Source organism: Coenobita brevimanus, chromosome 80 (assembly GCF_032717465.1).
Source record: "Coenobita brevimanus isolate Jiangsu-jjx chromosome 80, ASM3271746v2, whole genome shotgun sequence".
In the NCBI taxonomy this organism is placed as follows: domain Eukaryota; kingdom Metazoa; phylum Arthropoda; class Malacostraca; order Decapoda; family Coenobitidae; genus Coenobita; species Coenobita brevimanus.
Window position 1 is genome coordinate 52506149 of NC_137033.1, and position 22903 is coordinate 52529051.

Genomic DNA, 22903 nt, shown 5'->3' on the forward strand with positions numbered 1-22903 from the left:
AATCCCTATATCCTGGCGTGAATTGCAGAGTAGGTTGGGAGTGCAGTGGTGCTGTATGAAATTACTGTGGTTCACCCAGGTGAAATGATACTGACACGTTGCCACTGAGCCACCCTGGCTCTAAATGCAATGTTAATAACTGTGTTTTCTGAAATATCGCAGCTTTAGTTCTTATGGTTCCACATAGTTATCATCTCGGTAAATAGTTCAGTAATTATGCAAGCCAGAAGGAGGGGGTGGGGGAGGACAAACAACTACTAAAAAAAATGATAAAACTCAAGAACACTTCTTTTCACCTCCTTCTGTACACTGAATGCACACACAGCTCTGTTCTGTTACCTACTGGTGGCAACGACTAAAACTACAACTTGTACCTGAACCGAGTAAGAACTTGAACTGAAAGGTGTATTTTAACTTGAAGCTGTTGTCCTAAGTTGGAAAAACTTAGGAAGGTAAAAAGTAAGGTGTCTGGCAGGTGGTGGAGTGAGGATGTGGTGGTGGTAGTATATACCCATTTTTTAAGGTTGTTGTTGTGGCCTGTGGCTCATCTGGATGTGAGCCCGGTGGACTACAGGCTAAAGTTTCCGTTTTCTGGAGTACTTCATCCGCCTTTCGTAGGATAGGGAGGGAGATGAGGGACAAATTTGTATTACCAGTCAGTTCCGCTGCCCGGTTGTAGCGATGCCACCTTGTGAAGGTGTTCCTCTTCAGCACGTTTTAGCAGATAAACACAATGAACAAGAAGCGCAGGAAGAACACAATGACAGTCCATGGCCGGAATTCTCACCGGCAAAGGAAGCTTCCTTGCACCTCTTCCTTAGCCATTTATTTTTGGATATGGCTAGTTAGTATCAATTTCCACGTTATTTATGCCGAGTATGGTGGTATTCGAATGATTCAAATGACACAGAATAGGATAGTAAAGGGGAATAAGCAAAGTAAATCACATAGGAAGAGGTGTTAGGGAGCCTCCTTACCCGACGAGAGTACGGACCCATATATTTTTTTTAATTCTTATTTCTGGACGTTTATATAATGAGGTCTCGTAGGTAAACAGCGAAAGGGTGGCTTTAGTAATGTTGCTCGTAATTAAAGAAAATGAACAAGGATGAAGGATAAAAGGTTACACTCGTACTTTGTTGATACTCCACACAAATATTCATTTCAACCTTTTCTAATTACTTGTAGGCGATTATTAATGGGTCCTCAAGGGTAGGGAGTGAAATGGTTAGTAACTGTTCACGGAAGTAAAACCACTGGATATGGAGGAAGGATGAAATGAACCATTTGCTCTTTTCTGACATACAAGCATTTATTTCATCCCTTCCAGTACTAGAACGTCAAATCTTTGCTAATTTTTTTCAGCCTCTAGACGATTTCTTAGTGCAACCTCGCGAGTGCACAGTGAAAGGTTGAGGTTAGTAGTTTTTCTTGAGTACAGCAAAGAAACCTTAATGGTAATTAAGATTTTTCTTGCCTCCTGTAGATGACTTTTAAACACAGACTCATGGTGGATAGTGAAAAGACGGCATTGGTAGTGATGCTTGGAGGCAAAGACACTGAATGTGTAGACAGGATAAAAGCCAATGCAATACCTTTAATGCATATGCAAACGTTTGTTCGATATTGTTATACAAATTAAACTGGTGCGTATAACAAAGAGCTTTCACTCGTGCATTATCCTTTGTGATGCAGTATGAGTGCAACATTCTGCCAGCATATGCACCTGCTGTTTGTTGGCCGTATCATATCCCAGGTAGTTGATGCAATTTATTTTACAACTGTTCTTATATTTTATTACGGTACATATATTTTTCTACTGCAGCAGATAAGGCGCCTGATGCTATAATGGTTAGAATGCCCCAGTAGGAGTAATGGTCATGGACAGCAGCTTCGATCCCAAAGAGGTGACTGGTGGTTTCAGTCAAGTAATATCATCATTTTCTACGATTACATGTACTGGAGTATGGTTGCCTAGCCTCGGGTTCCTACACCTCAACGGGGTTTATACGTCACTGGCCGGTACAGGTTGTACCTGGGCGATCGGCAGACATCTGGCTAACTTGTGATAGTGCACTCGCGCCAAGGTGACTGCCCGACTCAAGGCCTAAAGGTGTTCTGTCTTGGCCCGACTCTTCCACCATTTCGTCTCTTTATATTAACCAGCATATGACACTGAGTCACCTTCTCTACTGTCAACCATTACTTTAGTCATGTTCATTCTAACATCTCTCCACTCAGAGACAATCGCAATATTCAGAACCAGTCTACAGATATCACATTCACCACCAGCAAGCAGCACAGCATCATCTACATACATAGGATTTAAAATACTTCATCCTTTAACTTTACTTTTCCCCTTTTCCCTCGCTAGTGTACTGACCTCCTCATATTCCCATGTCTGTAAAGGCCATATGGCAGCCATTATGGCAGCCTACCGTACAGTCATAGGCTCATCACACACATACACTTGTCCAACACTTAAACTGAACCACTCACTCCTTCATCTACCCATACAAATGCCTCACTACCCTTTTTTATTACATTGCACATTCTCAGTGGCACAGGTTTTGCAGCACTGTTTAATTAGCATATTGTTTTGCACAATACGCCATACTATTCTCTTCCATGTTTCTATTTATTTTCTGTATCAAAATACACTACTGGTAATTTACATTTGTAACATGACATGCTGATATTACGGTAAAAAGGGCAAAATAAATTGCTACAGAAAATGTAATACGAAATGTCGCGAGCCAACGAAAAGGCGGCCCTATAACGATACGCTAATATACATCACTGGTATCCAGTGGACAGCTCGGTTGAGGTGATTCTCACTCTACCTGCTGCTCCAAACACCCTTTAGTTCCACCAATCCTCCACTATCTCAGAAATTTACATGTATGGCACGTACAGTAGGAACTCCTACTGACTTAAAGGAACGGATTAATGTTAAGCCTATTCCTGAGTCAGACACACACATGAAAAATTACTATAATAGGTCATTCTTAGGCTAAATAATTCTACCTGGTGATGGCAAGAATAAATATATTTAATGTATCACTGTACTTGAGAGATTAATACAGATATTTTCAGCTCCTTTGCTAAGACATCACCTGAAATCTAAATGAAATTGTCTAGTGAAAGCAGGGATCAATTATGAGTCATCGTACTGAAGGGTGTCACTGGTGTGGTTACCCAGTGAAGTAGGAGATGAAACAGTGTGGAAATGGATGAAAGTGGAAGAGGTAAAGATAGAGGACGGAGATAAGACGAGTGGCCGAGATCGCTAAATCACTTTTGGGAGCCTCTGTGTTTACCACTCTAAGCTTCCCTATCTGGCGTCTGACACCCGGGTTGGAGAAATTACTTCACTATTTTTCTGCAACGTACACAGCTGTCAGAAAGGCCTTTGTCCACACAAGGAAGCAGATAAGATCACTAAATCATTTTGTATGTTTTTCTGCTTCTGGGCAGAATAACATCCCACTAATTTCCCATATAATACGCAGGAGCGACCTTGTGTGTTACCATGTGCTTGACAGAGAGGGCGTGACATACCCCATAGGAGGAGCTAATGAGAGTGTTCACTAATGACTGACCAGCTCTGCCTTCTTAACAACTCTTAACTGGCTGAGAGTTAGGATGTGTTAGCTTGTAATTGGTAGCCGAAACCTCCTTTGTGTGTAATGGGGTGCAGATTATAATTAAGATAGAACATAGGCTTGTTAAGTCTAAGGAGGCAGAGTAAACTACTATATATGCATGAGGAACTAGCGAGACAGTCATTTTATCATTAGACACATTCGGGACACATTTCCCACTAGACATATTCAGACAGAGTCTTTCATTTTGACTACAAAACACAGATTGAGCACAGGGTACTCCCGGTCGCCATCAAGCGAGTGTGCTGGCAGCGACTGTTGCAATTTCTAGTCATGCTCGTCAGCGGAGAAGTGAAGGTGAGGCCTTATTCTTTACCAATATCCGTGGCCTTAGCACCAATCTTAATTCAGTTCATTTTCTTCTACAGACCACATCCCCTCTGGCCCTCTTCCTCACAGAACCACAAATCTCACCCTGTACCGGAATATCCCCATTTTGTTTTCCTGGTTACCAACTCCTCACAAACTTCCGTAACAAGGGCGGCACCTGTTGTTATATCAAATCTCAATATGCAGTTGACACTATTTTAAACTTCACTTCATCCAGTTTTGATTACTCATTGTATAAAGTAAATTATTTAAATAATACCAAATATATCCATGTAGTCTATTGCTCCCCCAATGCTTCTTCAGAACCCAGTGTATTTGACTCCATATCCACACAGTTGAGTAACCTTAACCTTGCCCTTAGCACCGAAATTACCATTTTGGGTGATTTTGATGTACATAATGTTGAATACTTATTGCATTCTGCCAGGACTGACGATGCTGGTCTAGAGTGTGAGCTGTTTGGAGAATCGTTTAATCTCACACAGTTGGTAAAGCAACCAACCAGAATACCAGATAATCCTGACCATAATGCCCATCTCTTGGATCTATTCCTGACAAATAATCCAGATCAATACAAGACAGAGGTACTGTCACCACTTGGATCCTCTGACCACAATCTCATCAAATCCTCATTAGTTAGCCCACCCAAACCTCCCCGTTCTGAACCTGTCAGGGTGACCGAAAGGCACTTTGATAGGGGAAACTGGGATGGATTAAGAAATTATCTTGCTGACATTCCATGGCAGTCATTCTTCTCTAGTGATGCTAATTCTACCCAGTACCACATTTGCGACTTAATACTAGCTGGTATTGATTTATGCATACCAAGTCAACAGTTCACTAAAAGACTGAACTCTCCAAAATGGTTTGATAGCAACTGTGCCAGAGCAACAGCCCAAAAGTCATTAGCATATAACTCTTACTTAAAACAGAAACATCTGAATCGCTCTCTCAATTTAAAATTGCCAGAAACCATGCAAAAGCTGTAATAAATCTCGCTAAATCAAACTTTCTTCAAAAGCAAGCATCAAAACTACTAAACAACCCTAATGACAGAAGAATATTCTGGTCAACTCACCAATTCTTTCAAAAATAGCTTTAACAAGTCATCATCCATTCCCAAACTTAAATCTTCAGATGGCAACATTACAAATGACCCGTGTGGGAAAGTAGATATCTTTGCTAGTACATTTGCCGGAAATTCTGACATAGAGGAAGCCAGCCAGAATGTCACAGTACTAGAACTTGACTCTCCCGAAACTGTTCCACAGAAAATTCAGACAAGATACGTAAAATCCATCCTAGACAATTTACCTACCAACAGAGCTCCAGGATCAGACGGAATTCCTCCAATTGTTTTGAAAAAGTGTTCCCCAGAACTTGCCTCTGTTCTAGCCAAATTGTTCAAACTATGCATACGTACTTCTTCATTCCCTAATTCATGGAAAGAAGTCAATATCCTCCTAATGCCAAAGAAAGGAAGTTCCTCTGACCCCTCTCACATCTTCTCTTGGCAAGTAGTTGAAATTTTAATTAATAAGCACACAGTTAAACATCTCGAATCCAACAACTTAATTAGTGATAGACAGTATGGTTTTCGCCACGAAAGATCCACCATTGACATACTCAATCTCCTGACTCATACTATCTATCAATCAATTGACCTACATGGAGAAACTCATGCAGTAGCCCTTGATATTTCTAAAGCTTTCGACAGAGTATGGCACCGTTCCCTGCTGTCAAAACTCTCATGGTATGGACTAACGTCTTTTGTTCCTCTGCTTTCCTCATATCTCAGCGACAGAAAAATAAGAGTAAAAGTAGATGATGTATATTCCAATTTCCACTCAATTAACGCCGGCGTGCCACGCAGATCAGTTCTTGGGCCAACCCTGTTCCTGGTTCATATTAATGATCTCTTATCTGTCACCCACAATCCCACCCATTCATATGTAGATAACTCAACACGTCATGGTTCATTCACACTCAGACACCCATTTACAAAGTCTAATATCCCACTCTCAACTCACTACAGCCATCTTCATAAATCATGACTTATCTACGATCAGTGAATGGGGACAAAACAACCTTTTCTCATTTAATGCTAGTAAAGCCAAATATATACAATTTACTAATAAATAGACATTCCCAGGGTAGCATATTACCTTCAATGCTACTAATATTCCCATCTCCAAATGTATTGAAGTTCTTGGCGTCTCACTTAACAATGCCCTCAGCTGGACCTCTCATGTCTGATCACTTGCTAAAACCGCCTCAAAGAAACTTGGATTATTGTACAGAGTCCGTAACTTCTTCACTGACGAGCAGTTAGCTATAATTTATGAGAGTCATGTGTGCTCTCAGCTTGAATATTGCTCGCCCTTGTGGAGTGGATGTGGAGAGGTTGCATTAAAACAACTAGACGAAATTCAGAACAAAGCTGTTGGAATTATTAATAACCCTACCATTACAAATGAACTACCTCCCCTGCAAGTAAGAAGGAATGTTGCCTCCCTTGCATTATTTACAGATATTTTATGGCACATGCTCAGACGAAGTTGCGTACATTGTGCCACCTCTCCATGCCTTCCCTCGTGCTACACGGGCATCTGGTAGCGCTCATGACTGGAATGTCACTCAGCCATATTGCAGAGCTGCCTATCAGAATTCTTTCATTCCCTGAACTGCATCTCTCTGGAACTCGCTTCACCAGAGTTGTTTCCCTCTAAACTTCAACCTACAGCTGTTTAAGTCCAATTGTTAAAGATATTTTATGAATGGAGGATACCAGTGATCTGGTGTATGGGTTATATTTTTTTATTTATTTGTTTTTCCTTCCTCTGCTCTGTTATTTAAAAAAAATATAATAATACTGGTGTGTGGATTATATCACCAACCAGTTCTCCTAGTTCCTCAGGCTGAGAGTACCTAGCTTCCACTTGTTGTAATTTGGTTAGGAATGAGAAATAACTCATTTTTATATCTGTGTTCTAAGCCTGTGTGAATTCCCCTTTTTGTAAACGAGTCCTGGTCTTTTTGTATTTTACATGTAAAGTAATTAGTTTTCTTGTGAGTTTCACCCTACCCTTCTGGTGAATGAAAACAGGCAACTAAAGGAAGCTGACGTACCCAGGACCGTATTAAATGCTCATAACAAGAGATTAACACAAAACTTCTCGTTCTTCAGAACAACTTTGTACATGTGACAACAAATGAACACTGACTTTTGGTACAATTTTCTAGTACTAACATGGTATTATAAACACTGAGTGCTCAGGCACTTGAAGTTAAACCAATTTATTTACTTACCGGTAAGTAGTAGTAGTAGTAGTAGTAAGCGGTTATTCCTGTAGTAACTATCAATGGTTTCCCTTTCCCTGCACAATCAGATATAAAATGTGTTTTCAAGCTGCACAGAATGACCGAGAATATACTGTGCCGCTTGTATCACAGGGAATGAAGTGTGTATAGTTGTACAGTACTCAGCACTGGCTGAGACAGAATGCAGGAAAAAACACCAACTGCAGAGATGTGACCTGTTTTATTCGACGTTTCGCCCAAGCAGGCATCCTCAAGAACTGACTGCTTGGCCGAACCGTCGAATAAAACAGGCCCTTTCTCTGCACTTGGTGGTTTTCCTACACAGCTGTATAGTGTATGAAGAAGACAATGGAACTCATATTGACTTTTTTTTTTTTTTTTTTTGCGACCAACTCTAACTAGAAACAAGACAGTCTGTTACCAGAGACACAATGAGCCTCCTACACACAACAGATGAGGTCAAGCCATCGCATGTCACTGCTTGGGCACTGACACCCACCACCCGTACTAAATGCGTGAATGTGCTGGCTAATTCAGGACTGGCATTGTGGTATTAGCGTAGTAATTTTTGTAGATATCGACGGTCATGTGGAAGACACATATTACTACTCTGACAAAATACAATCTCCATACCGGGCCCTGCCTAAGTTTGCCCATCAATACCGATTAAAGTCTCAAGTTCAACACTCTACCACTTAAGGTCTCAAATCCAGCACCACCACTTAAAGTCTCAGGCCCAACACTCAACCACTTAAAGTCTCAAGTCCAACACTGCCACTCACAGTCTCAGGTTCGACACTCTGTCATCTAAAGTCAGGTTGGCTCGTGATACCATTGATTCCTCTTCTGTTGCGATCCTCCCCCCCCCCTTCCTCCCTCCCTTTCTTCACACCTACGCCACGAAACTTTTCCCCTCTCCATCCCACCCTTGTGTCTGGAGTTTCTCAATAATAGGAGCTGCAAAGCGGTGTGACCTCATCTTGGGAAAGTATACACGCACCTAGTCACCCACCCACACCAGAGCACAGGCGTACGCGTACACAAACACAAACCAAATTACACAATTCACTTGAGAGAGAGAGAGAGAGAGAGAGAGAGAGAGAGAGAGAGAGAGAGAGAGCTGTCATGGGTACTTCAAAGGAATCATAAATGAACTCATCACAGGAAACCTGTAAACGACGCTAATAACATAAAAATCCTTGGTTACGTATGAGATATCGAGCAAATTCATCGTTAGCTCTCACCCCAAACCTCCAAAGGGGAAATGGGGTGTAAAATTCGAAACCAACCGTCCAACCTAATGACTGCCACACTGAGTTAAACATTAATTTCAGCCCAATATCCCACGGGAAGTGTTTTTCACGACATTTGATACTAATACCACACCCAGCTCTCATGCCAACTGCACCAGCCAGAATTCAGTGGACAACACGAACTACCAAGCTGCCACGATACCTCCTGCTGAAGCTGGAGAATACATGTGCTGTAAAGGGTATGGTTTTAAGAGTATATGAGCCAAAACGCCGTGATGCCTGACACAGACGGCCATTCAGAGGCTGTGTACATAAACGTCCTCAGCTTACACCCAACACAAACGCTGCCAAATCCTGTTTTAGTGCCTGCCTTGTTACGCCCCCTCCTAACCCTCCTCACTCTCCCTCACCATCCTCCTTCACACACACACACACACACACACACATATATATATATATATATATATATATATATATATATATATATATATATATATATATATATATATATATAAACACAAACGCACACACATACACATACACACACTCAAAATATTTTCCACACACCAAAACATTCCAAAATCCCTGGCACATAATTCTCTCTCTCTCTCTCTCTCTCTCTCTCTCTCTCTCTCTCTCTCATACTAATTAACGTACCCTCAGGACACACACACACACACACACACACACACACACACACACACACACACACACACAGACGCCATACATAAGGTACCTCTACATAGCTTGCTCTCCCAGATTCCTAAGCTTCTCTCCCCACATACCTCCTCTTTCACACTGCTTAACCTCCCTTACGCGCGCGTGTGTGTGTGTGTGTGTGTGTGTGTGTGTGTGTGTGTGTGTGTGTGTGTGTGTGTGTGTGTGTGTGTGTGTGTGTGTGTGTGTGTGTGTGTGTGTGTGTGGTGAGAGAGAGAGAGAGAGAGAGAGAGAGAGAGAGAGAGAGAGAGAGAGAGAGAGAGAGAGAGAGAGAGAGAGTATTCCTACCTCTGTTTCCCCGCTTAACTGCATTCATTTGAAAACACTTTGCTCAGTCAATGCCATTCTGAAATTGGACACCCTTAAGCAACAATGTCCCCTCCATGTGTAGCGGTAATGGCGCCATATTGGAATCCGCCAGCATCTGTTGGGAGACGGATTATGAAGATTGCTGTTTGTGTGTGTGTGTGTGTGTGTGTGTGTGTGTGTGTGTGTGTGTGTGTGTGTTATGCCTTGCTTCTATGGCAGGATTCGTGTAAGCGTGTGGGGAGGGAGTATGAATTGGTCTGCGTATTTTTTATAAGCGTGAAGTAATATAAATACGATCCAGCTCTGCCACTGCGCATCTAAGCTTGTGTACCGACATAAAATCAAATGAGCTGTTACATATCAGTATTAAAGAAGAGGGGGAGGCTGAGAAAGATGAGAGGAAGGGGGAGACCATGCAGGAGATGGATGAATAGGGGAAGGGAGTATAGGAAGGGATGATGGGAGGGAGTATAGGAAGGGGAAATGGGAGGAAGGGAGTATAGGAGGGGGTGATGGGAAGGGAGTACAGGAAGGAGTGATGGGAGGGAGCATAGGAAGGGGTGATGGGAGGATAGGAGTATAGGAAGAGGTGATGAGAGGAAGGGAGTATAAGAAGGGGTGCAGTGGAAGGGAGTATAGGAAGAGGTGAAGAGAGTGAGTATAGGAAGAGATGAAGAGAGGAACGGGGGTATAGGAAGGGGAGGAATGAGGACTACATGGGGAGACGGACGCTGAAGAGAGAGAGAAGGAGGAGTGGAGCTAGGAATGAAAGAGAGAGATGGGGATAGGGGAAGAGGAGACAAAAGGCAGAGAAGGGAAGGTGAAAATACAGAATTGTGGGAGCGTGGAGAGGAAATAGAAGAGGTTGGCGTAAAGAAATGGAGGAAAACAAGGAAAGGAGAAGAGATCATGGTGTAAATAAGAAAAAATAAAAACAGAATGAGAGCGATAAGTGGGGAAAAGAGAGGAGGAAGATATAAAGGAAGGAATGATGTTAGGATGGAGACAAAAGAGGAGACGTGGAGGGAAGGGGGGACAAGGAAAGGGGATAGAATTAAATGGGGAGAGGAGGAGGAAGGGTTAACTTACGAGTCAGGTGCTCTAAATTTTAGATTAAGTCCGGGAAGGAAGGAGGGTTGCAAGAGGAGAATGGTGAGTGAGATGCGCGCTCGCTTGCTCGCGCGCGCACGCACGCACGCATGCACACACGCACTCATGCACACACACACACACACACATGCACACACACACACACACACACACACACACACACACACACACACACACACACACACACACACACACACACACACACACACACACACACACACACACACACACACACACACACACACACACACAAACTTAAAGCTGTCCTTTTACTACTGAAAAGGACAGCTAATATACTCACTAAGATGGTGTATTTCTCAGTCTTTGGTGCCAATGTGTGTGATTGTGCAGACCAATTCAGGATCCACAAACTTTGCCAAACAGTTGGCATGTCAAGACCAGGTTTGCTGGGAGAACTGTGTTTTGGTAGTACCTCCTTTGACTACGCTCTTCTCTGACCAGGATCTGAACTTCTAAATGAATGGTTCCTTCACTGCAGAGGGCTCGCCACTGTTTTATGTCAGAGGCATTGGTTTCAAAATCTTTTGGCATGATGTCGCAGTTTCCTTATAAGATTTTTAAATCTCTTCTTTCGTCCCCCTGGGTTGCAATGTGCCGCAGGGAGTTGGCCATACAGAACCTGGCAGGGAAGGCGTGCTCAGGCATGCGGAACACATGTCCAGCCCATCTGAACTATTATTTAGCCAGCATGGTTTCTATGTTGGTTGACTTTGCCCTATGGAGAATTTGTGAGTGAGGGACTTTATCCTCCCATATGAGTCATAGGATGTGCTGTAAGCATCGGATGTGAAAAGTCTCAAGCTGCTTGATGTGATGCTGGTAGGTAGTCCAGGATTCAGCACCGTATAAGATGGTGGAGAGGCATACAGCTGTAAATATTGATACCTTCATCTCGATTCTCAAGTTGGTGTTTTCAGAAACTCTGGATCTGAGATGCCCAAAGGAGGCTGAGGCATGACTGATCTGTGCAAGGACTTCTGCATCAATGTTATGTTTATCTGTGAACACACTTCCAAGGGACGTAAAATTCTCCACCTGTTTTACACACAGCCGGGAAAGTGTCGCTACACTTTCGGTGTCATACTTAATGACACAACAGACGAAAGAAACGGAACAAAGGTAGATATGCAACTGAGCCGTCACTATTTACTTCATTCCACAGGGTAACATGAAAGACCTACAAATGGAATAACATTATTATAAAAGGCACCTCGGAAACAGGTTTACTAACCTTTCAAATATGACCAGACCCATAATGCTCACTCAGATATCCATCGTACCCAGCTGTAACGATACTTTCCCAGCTGCATGTGCATTTTCGCCATTTATCAGAAATGCAAGACGCTGTATTCCATTCTTTCTCTGATATATCATTTCTGTTTTATTGGCGTATTTTCTAAACCTTACTGCATGGTGTATATTGGAAAAGTTGGTAAGAGATTGTTGTAGGACTTCTGGGGTATGTGTCTGGAAAGCACAATCATCAGCATACTGAAGCCCTATGAATTGAGCTATTTCAGCCATTGACTGTACCTGAAGTCGTCTGAGAATAAGTATTTTACCGTCTAGACGGAACTGGATTATTATTCCATCATCGGGGTTCATTTGTTGGTGACTTAAAGGGGTGACAGCAGTGAGACAGATGTTGCAAATGAAAGGAGCCAGGACACATGCTTGCTTTACACCCACATCTACATTGAAGGATTTGGATTTACTCCCACCTATTGACACACGAACATTATTGTTATCATGCAGGCTCTTCAGGATGGTAAGAAAATGGTTTGGAACTCCAAATTTTGAAGGAACATTCCATAAAAGTTCTCTGTTGATAGTGTCATATGCTTTTGCAATGCAAAATACAAGTCACGGTTCTGCTCATGGCATTTCTCAAGTATCTGTTGGGTAACAAAGATCACATCGCAGGTACTTCACTCCTTCCGAAATCCACATTGTGTTTCAGGAAGTGTTGACTCAGTCAAATGTTTCGTCAGTTTGGATAACATTATCTTGGCTATTACTTTACTAGCATTCACAAGGAGGGAGATGCCTCTGCTGCTGTCACAGTATGAGTTGCCCCCTTTCTTCTTGTAGATGGCTACATTATCAGAAGCAAGCCATTTGCTCTTGGTTCCAGATAGTCGGTATGAGATTATGGAGGCACTGGTGAAGTAGCTGGCCACCTTCTTTGATCAGTTCAGATGGTATGCCATAAAGGCCAGGGCGTTTGTTGTTCTTTAGGGATCAGATGGCTTGTACAGTTTCTGCAAGTGTAGGTAGGGTATCAAGATACGTAGCTTGAGGGGTATGTGGGATATTGCCAAGGATACTGTGCTCCACCGAGTTTCTTCGATTCAATAAGGTGTTGAATTGCTGCATCCATCCTTCTAGGATTTCTTGCTTGTCTTTCAGGAGCTCTTCTTCAGCTGATCGAACAGGGTTTATGTTGTGTTTGGTTGGTCCATAGATGGTTTTAATGGGCTTGTAGAACCCATGTTGGTAATAATATCAGTCAGTCTTCGGAGCTCTTTTGCTTGCTCAGTGCACCATTTGTTCTCCATGTCACGCCGTTTTCTCTGGGTCTCATTTCTGAGATCCTGGAACCCACTTTTTAAGGTCATGGAGATAGGATTAAGCCAATCAGTTGTTATGTGCTTTATTGTTCATTGCACGAGGGTCATGGATGCCCTAAGCATTTTCATCAAACCAGTCTTTATGGCAGCAAGTGGAGAAAGAAACTTCCAGTAGTGCTTCCTCGGCAGTGCTTTGGAGCAGTGTCTTAATGTTTAGCCATTCTGCATCTAGGTTTGATGCACTGTTGTTTGGATGAAGTGGTGGGCATTTAGAGAGCTTGTCTGTAATAGTGCCACAGATGGTGTTACAAGTTGTCACATTCTTTAAGCTACTACAGTTTAGTTTCTTCATGGATGGTCTGTGGTACATTTGTGGGCGTATGACTAGCTGCAATTTAGTGACTATAAGGTTATGGGTCTGTTGTCACTCAGCACCTCTTATCGCTCTGTTTATAAGACCCCTTCGATCTTGCTGCCTTTCAATTACATAGTCAGTTAGGTGCCACTGTCTAGATCGTGGGACATAGGTGCATCCATGTGGTTTTGTGTTTATTCTTAAGTTGCAAAATGGTGTTGGTGATGACCAGACTGTGTTCTGAGCATAATGAAAGCAGCCTTAGGCCATTGTCAGAGATTATTATTTTTTTCCTACTCATGTATTAGAATCTCCAAGCTGAATCAGTTTGTCATTAGGTGGTATTGAGCGAATGGTGGCATCCAAAGAGCAATGAAAGGAATCTTTGATGGTGTCCTTAGAATCAAGTGTTGGGGCATAGGCAATGATGAGTGTTGCATATTGGCCTTTAGAGAGTGGTATGTGTCAAGACATCAGCCTCCCTGATATACCCACAGGTGTTTCGTGGATATTCTGTAGAAGACTGCTTCGGATGACAAAGCTAATACCATGGTTTCTTCTCACACTGTCTGGGTATCCCCTCCAGAAATAAGTATTCCCTTCTCCTGCTTCTATAAGGTTTCCCTCTCCTAAGGGCGCGCGCACACACACACACACACACACACACACACACACACACACACACACACACTGGTGCAGTGGTAACGTTCTCGCTTGCCAACTGGTGGACGGGAGTTCGCGCCTCGCTCAGGTTGCGAAAAGTTTCACTGACAAAGTGGGTGGTTACTGTCCCCCTTGAGCAAGGGGACGGGTGTGTGCGTGTGTGAAGGTCACAGCCTTGCCCTTAGATCGAACTATATGAGCTCCCAGCTCCCTTCCGGGAGGGTAAAAGCTGACAATCACGACCATCAAGTGATCCTGACCGACCCGGTGAATTACACACACACACACACACACACACACACACACACACATAAACGCAGCACTCACAAGCACGCATATACACACTAATGCACACACACACGCGCATAAACTCTCTCTCTCTCTCTCTCTCTCTCTCTCTCACACACACACACACACACACACACACACACACACACACACACAGAAAAGCGGGTGCATGGCCCCCCTCCCAGGCACCCATTCACAGAGAGAGAGAGAGAGAGAGAGAGAGAGAGAGAGAGAGCAAACGTAAAAGACGAAACAAGCTGTGGGGAAGGAGTGAGGAAGGAAAACGGATTTAGAACTATTAACGTACACCTGCGAATGTTTTCAATACGATTTTTTCCCCCGGGTCACCAGTGCGTGATGCACTTAAGTAAAGCATTGGTCTCGCGCCTCTGAAATGCCTTAGGGAATGTTTTTAATTAAGCAGCTGGGATAAAGGGGGAAAAAAACGGTGGGTGGGGAATGGAGTCTTTCTGGGAAGAGGAAATTGGATCAGGGTGAAAATGAAATCTGCGCTGAATTGTATTTTTTCTTATGCTGTTCTTGCTTTTCTAAATATTTCTATTCAGTTAAAGAGTGACTTTTCAAAATTAAGGTATCAGATATATCCAACAATAACCCCTTTACTGTAAGAGATGACCTCTGAGGTAGGCTATATATAATCGTCTGGAGGTATCTAGAACTATGTAGGAAATGACGTCACCCTTCTGCCAGGACTAAAAATGTCCATGGGAATGTTTTTGAGGGGAAATCGGTAGCTGGGAACAGACAGCATACTCGAGTTGCTAATGTAAAATGTATTATGCTTCAACGGAGTTTTCCTTTTGAAAAGCTGTCCACGTTATCACTCTGTTAGTACGATGACGTTTGGATATTAAAATTCTGGTCCATCCGGTTCTCTCATCCCATTGCATGTTCTCAAGGTCCATAAGATCGCGGCGGGTCAGAATGAAATGCCTAAGATTCTGCCTATGAAGGCAATTGCCCCAACTCATTCCCAACCGTGCAATGGTTTTAGAGGTAAGCTGATTAAGATCTATCTGGTTTGGATAGGAAGATCGGACAGGAGTAAGGGGGTTAGGCTGAAATGCTGGTGGGTGGAAGGACACTATGGGAGACGAATGCTCTATGACAGTTTGTGATTATAAGATGTTCGATACGGCTGACTTTCTCCTCGGATTCGTCAGGTGAAAATCATTATGTGATGTGGATGGAGAGAAGTCGGTAGGAAGAGCTGGGATAGTGGTGGGTGGTGGGGCAGGGCAAAGCAAGTACATCTCGTAGAGAAGGGCTTGGGATGAAGTGGGGGTTTATGATGTGGGGATTTTTCATACCAAAAAGGACAGGGGAGGGCGGAGGTGAATGATCTGGATGAGCTGCTACGGTGGTGGAACAGAGAAAGACAAATAATCCTGCAAAATTTAACGCATCTTGTCAAGTCTGGGTGAGGTGATGATGTAGACTAAAAAGAAAAAGGTGCGCAAAGAGAGTTTATTGATGACTTTAGTATACATCTTACCCTCGGGTGCTGCTTCCCCTCCACTCATTCACACCACTGCCTTCATCACCTCACCTTTTTAAATACTCTCTCTCTCTCTCTCTCTCTCTCTCTCTCTCCCCACTTTCCTTTTTTTTTTTTTTTTTTTGGTCCTTGACTGTTGGATTTTGCATGTCGCACCTCTCTCTCCTGACTCCGACCTTTTGGAGAAGAAGGAGGAGGAGGAGGAAAAGGAGGAGAGAGAGAGAGAGAGAGAGAGAGAGAGAGAGAGAGAGAGAGAGAGAGACTAACTTTTGACGCACCACTTTTGTGACCACCATGCCAGCTGGGGACACAGCTGGAGGACACTTACTCACTTCTTCACTACTCCACCACCTCCCTCGCCACTACCATCACCACAAGTGCTGCTGTATATGCATAAACATTTGCATATACATATTGGTCTTTGTACAACACACCGAGATTGTGTTGGTCACGCCAGGCAGCACATTATACAACATCAAACACAAGTTCTGAGTTTACCAATAAAGTTCTTCCCTTTGAATGGTTCACCTTAACTATGAACATAAAGACCCAACTGTTTTTTTTCTAGTGCATACATTTCTTTGGTCATAATGTTAGCATCGTGTCCTAACCTTGGCATCTTCTGTCCTAACCTAAGTGAGCAAATTCTCGGTAAACACTGAAGAGCGAAGTCCCACATGCTTTCAAACCTCAAGAAAGCTACACGACTGGCTCTTACACAAATACGTTATTCCAAGGACCTCACATATAATAAGATTTAAATAAGGAATAAATGCCTAGTTACTAAAAGGGATATCAGTAACACTGGTAAATGACCGACTGGATATAGTTGGTTCTTACATGCAAAAACCTGGTACTGCACAACTAATAACCTAAAAAAGAAACAATATTATATCAGACTATTATCGATGTACGAGTTACATTTGTAATAATATAGCCTAGACAGAGTGATCAATAAACTACACTAGTGAATTTTGTGTGGTGTAGGATCAACACACTCGGCATTTGTGAGAAATAAGAACATTTTGCCTGCTTCATGAAATTACTAATCATCCACGCAATATATGGACGTAAAGAAAAATATCAGAATTACTAAAACACAAACGCAGCTACGTAAAGTGGAGAACAATACATTGTGGCGAGTGGTACGCTGACGCTTACTGTGACGTTCCTGCAACACATAGAAAACATCCTGTGTAATATATGGACGACCCTGTTTGTCTATCTATCTGTACCTAGAGATATGCTCTCTCTCTCTCTCTCTCTCTCTCTCTCTCTCTCTCTGAAGCCTGTGTGGTACAGTGGTAGAGTGTGCGTTTTCGTACATGAGAGAACGAGGGTTTGCGCCCTGCCAGGGAAATAAACTTTGGGAGTGTTCACCCGGCCACATACAGCTTTGGCGGACATAAAGGGTGCTGTGGTTGAACAAGTGTCACATACTATAAAGTACGCCTGCACCCAGTCGGCTTGCGCGGGCCAATTACACTTGGCTCACAGACTACAGACACATCCAAAGCCACTACAAGTACTACAAGTACACTTACAAGCACTTCCCACCCTACATACAATCTCTACTAGACAGCCTAAGCCACTTGGAAGAGATATATAGGCTGTATCGTCCCCACTTCGGTCGGGATAGGCTGGTCCTGCAATGGACACAGAAAACGGCTAATCATGACGATGATGATTATATATACATACATATATATATATATATATATATATATATATATATATATATATATATATATATATATATATATATATATATATATATATATACAGTATGTATACTTGTGGTATACATTATATATATATATATATATATATATATATATATATATATGTATATATATATATATATATTATATATATATTATATATATATATATATTATATATATATATATTATATATATATATATATATATATATATATATATATATATATATATATATATATATATATATATATATATATATTGTTACGCTGTCCGCCTTTCCGTTCCCACGGGTGCAGCCGTTACAGCTGGGCTAGGGGGATTATGCAGTATGTATCCGTGTCATTCGCGGAGTTTACATTAGCGAGTGTTACAAGTTCTTTTGTTTCTTTCGTTCCTGCCACTGAGGGCAATTTTATTTAATACCATGCTGAGAATGCATTTGATTATTTTGATTGTCTTGTGTGAGCTACCAGTATATTTAATGATGTTTTGCTTGCATTAGAAGTACCAGTTTATTGTAGAGAGAGAGGGGCACGAATATAAGTTCTTGTTAATTAATCTGATTCATGCGTTCGCACTTGGCTGCACACGAGCCAGCCTTTGCCAGTCTCTTCCCAGCCAGCTTTAGTATCGGGTGCTTGTACACTCTCTCTCTCTCCCCAGTCATTTTTCTGCCGAGCTGGCGTTTTCATTTAAGTTTATTTTTATTCTTTTGTTGCTGACTGAGGGAAGTAGTTATTTTATTTTGTTTTTGTAACCGTGTTGTCTTTGGAGGGCCAGTTTGGCTCACCGTGGTCCTCTCGCTGCCTTTGTTAACGTTCCCCAACACACGTACATACACACACACACCCCTAACCCCTACACAGTTAATCCCATCTCTTTGCTCAAGGCTAGTGAGAACCATCGTGAGCTATTAACTGCGTTCCCCCTTGGACACGGGTTAAGTAGAAAGTCGTCACCACCGGAAGTAAGTGGGAGGTGTTCCTGTATACTGTCTCGGGCGGTATTACTTCCGGTAGTGACGATAGTAGGCTAGATCTATAGGTAGGCTGTTCCGTTTGCTATCAAAGTACAGAGTGTTGCGTTCTTAAGTAAGTATTCTTCCGTTGCGCAGTTTTTTCTCTAGTTTGCGGAGTGTCAGTGCCGGGGTCTGCGTTATTTTTGCAACGCAGTGGAGGCCGATCATCTAAGGCTGACTTGTCTTTTTGTAATAGCCCCGGGCTGGCGCAAACCGTAACAGTGGCGACCTCGCATCAGGATATCCTAACAGTGCCTTCTTCTTGCTAGGATATCGTTACCTTGGCGTTCTCTGTGCTTTGAGGTGAAGTTGATGTGTTTTGTAGTTTCTCAGTCAGCATTAGTATTTCATTATTTAGTACTGCCATTGATTTGTCGCCATGGAGTCACGCGTGTCTACACCAGATCGCGTACGTGCTGAGTCACCTGTGGATATGGAACAACGAGAGGCACATAGCAAAGGTACTCCCCGTGTGAGCCCTGAGTTTGACTATGGTGCTGAAATGCCTCGTTTCGCTACCCCACTATTACCATCTATGATGCCGCCGAGCCAGTTTAGAGCAGTTCCCCCAGGTATGTCTAGTGCTTTCCCTGGAGTTGTTCATTCCACTCCCATATACCCTGGAGCCTTGTCACCGGAGGCTCAGTTGCAGTTGGAGTTGAAAAAGTTGGAGATGGAAATGCAGCGTGCAAAAGAAGAGAGGGAGATGCAGCGTGAAAAAGAAGAGAGGGAAATGCAGCGTGAAAAAGAAGAGAGGGAGATGGAGTTTCAGCGTGAAAAAATGCGATTTGAGCTGGAGAAGACTCGCTTGGAGCTGACTGCTAATAGACCAACTTCAGATACCCAAACCTCAGGCCGTGCAGAGGATAGGGAGAGTTGGTTCTCAAGGAGTCTAAAATTAGTGCCAGCATTTGATGAGTTGAAGGTGACAGAATGGTTTGTCAGGTTTGAGAAGAAGGCTAGGGAGTTTGAGTGGCCAAGGCAGCGCTGGGTGGGGTTGGTATCTATTGTGCTGAAGGGAAAAGCTTTGGAAGTGTATAATAGGTTGAGCCCTGAGGATGTAGATGATTATGATGAATTTAAAACAGCCATCCTGAAGGCATATGAACTTAGACCAGAGGCTTATCGGTTGTTGTTCCGTGGTGCTCGGAAAAGGCCTGCTGACACCTATATGGCCTACGCTAGGTATCTGGAGGAGAGGTTAGACGAGTGGTTGCTGAGTGAGAGCGCCACTTCGTATAACGAGGTGCGTGAACTGTTTTTGATGGAACATTTTACCAACATGGCTGACAAAGAAATTGGTGTTAAAATTAGGGAGAAGAGATTTAAGACCTTGAAGGAAGCAGCAACGTGGGCTGATGACCGGGTGTTTGCCTTGCGGAGTATGGGGGTCAAGTATGCTAATTTTCAGTATTCCAGGGGGAGGACTGTGAGTGGCCCTGCCTGGGATAAATCTCCCGTGAATCAGTCCAAGGGAAGTTCAGAGGAGAAAAAGAATTCAGGGAGAAAGAGCCCTGTATCCAGTTCGAAGCTAGTTTGTTACTTTTGCAAACAGAGTGGGCACATCAAGCCTAACTGCCCTAAGTGGAAGGCCTCCCAAAATGCCAAACCAGTGGCACTAGTTGTAGGTTCGAGTCAGGTGAACGAGAGGAGTTGGGAGAGTGGTAACGGTGAGGGAGAAGTCTGTGGAAAGCTGGAGTGTAGCCGGCTGTGCTCGCTGCCAGCTCAGGCTGAAAAAGTTACCCAACATGCTATGCCACCTCCGGATGAACTGCCTCAGAAATCGTCCCTAGACTGGTGTAAACCTTTTATGTGTCACGGCACAGTGAAAATTCATGGGATCAGTTATCCAGTTACTGTGGTTCGTGATACCTGTGCACAACAGTCTGTGTGCAGAAACGTGACTGGAGGGCCTTTAAACTCAGGGAAGTATGTGTTGTGCAGAGGCATAAACGCAGATGAATACTATGATTATGTTCATGTGGAACTCGATTGCCCCATTGTTCAGGCTGCAGCTCAAGTAGCTGTTGCTGATGTAATGCCACTAGAGGGGGTTGATTTTCTGCTGGGGAACGACCTGGCTGGAGAGAAAGTATTTCCATCTCTTCCCCCACCAGTTGTTGTGGCAGAGAAGTGTTTTGACGCCCCAGAAATTGGTATTGAAGTTGATGCAGAAGTGGAAGCCATGTTCCCAGTCTGTGCAATTACACGATCTGTGGCACAGGTTGCAGCCCGGGAGGAAGAACTGGTGAAGCCACAGGTTCTTGGGGTCGACTGTGATGAGGCAGGGCCACCAATGGAGGAACCTAGTGAGCAGAGTGTTGCTGTAGTGGGTGAGGAGAGTGGGAATGCGTGCATGGGCGCCGCCCCACTTCCCACTCAGGACACTAGAGGTGGTGCTGAGTGTGTCTGTGTGGAGACTGAACCCAGCCCACCGACTGAATTAGAAGAATTTCAGGACGCTGGGGTCGACTGCGGGGATGCAGGACCTCCGTCAAAAGCGCCTGAGGAACAGAGTGTCACTGTTGAGGGTAAAGGTGATGATGTCAGTGTGGAGTCTGACATTCCTCCCCCTGTCGAGTGTACTAGAGGTGACGCTGAGATTGATCGCCCTTCGCAATCCAGTGTCCCAACCAGTCCCTTATCTCAGTCCTCACTAGAGCTGGCGGGTGTTGGATCAGCAGAATTGAGGGTGAAGCAACAGGAGGATGTAACATTAAAGCCCTTGTTTGCTCGAGTAGGGGAAGAAAGAAGTATGGAGTGTGGTAAGGAGGAGTTCCTGATTAAAGACAATGTTTTACATCGCCGATGGACGCCCACTGGCGCCACGGTGGATGGAGGAGTGAGTGAGTTAGTGCAGGTGGTGGTGCCTGTGCAGTATAGGGTGCCGTTAATACAGTTAGCACATGAGGGACCTTTAGCAGGTCACTTGGGAAACAGAAAGACAGTGCAGCGCTTAAGATATAATTTTTGGTGGCCAAGTATGCCGGGACAAGTTGCTGCGTACATCAAGAGCTGTCACACGTGTCAGATAGTGGGCAAGCCTAATCAAGTTCTTCCTGTGGCCCCTTTGACTCCCATTCCTGCAGTTGAACCTCCGTTTACCCGGGTAATCATTGATATCGTGGGCCCTTTACCTCCTACTTCTGCTGGAAACAAGTATTTGTTAACCATAATGGATGTTACAGCGCGATACCCAGAGGCTATACCAATCAGAAGCATGCAGGCGAAGTCAGTAGTCAAGCAACTTATCCTGTTCTTTACTCATTTTGGCCTGCCCAAGGAGTTGCAGTCAGACCGTGGAGTAAATTTTACATCTAATTTATTTAAGCAGACAATGACAGAGTTGGGCATCAAACACATTTTGTCCAGTGCCTACCATCCGCAGTCACAAGGTGCCCTGGAGAGGCATCATCAGACCTTAAAGACCATGCTGCGCACCTTCTGCTATGATAGTGGAAAGGATTGGGACCTAGCGGTACCCTTTGTTATGTTTGCAGTGAGAGAGGTACCAACTGAGTCGTTAGGGTTTTCACCCAATGAGTTAGTGTTTAGGCACAGAGTTCGTGGTCCCTTGGATGTGGTGCGAGAGGCCTGGAGTAACAACAAATCTGGCAATCAGGAATCCATGCTTGACTATGTCTGCCGCACTCGGGAGAGACTGCATTGCGCTTTAGAGCTTGCCCGTGACCATCTAATCGGGGCTCAAGCGAAAATGAAGGCTCATTATGATAAGAAGGTCAGAAGTCGTGAGTTTAAGCAAGGAGATGAAGTTTTGGCACTGCTGCCCATGCAAGGAAAACCTCTGGCAGCTAGATTCAGTGGTCCTTATATTGTGAAGAAGAAAGTTGGGGAACTTGACTATCTAATTGTTACCCCAGACAGGCGGAAGAGTACTCAGTTGTGCCACATTAATATGTTTAAGCCATACTACCGCCCAGTTGATTCTCATTATGGGATGACTGCTGATGTCTCCCACCTGGGATGTGAAGGACGGGGAAAGGAGGACGTGGCATCAAAGGAACGTGCTGTGGAGGGAGC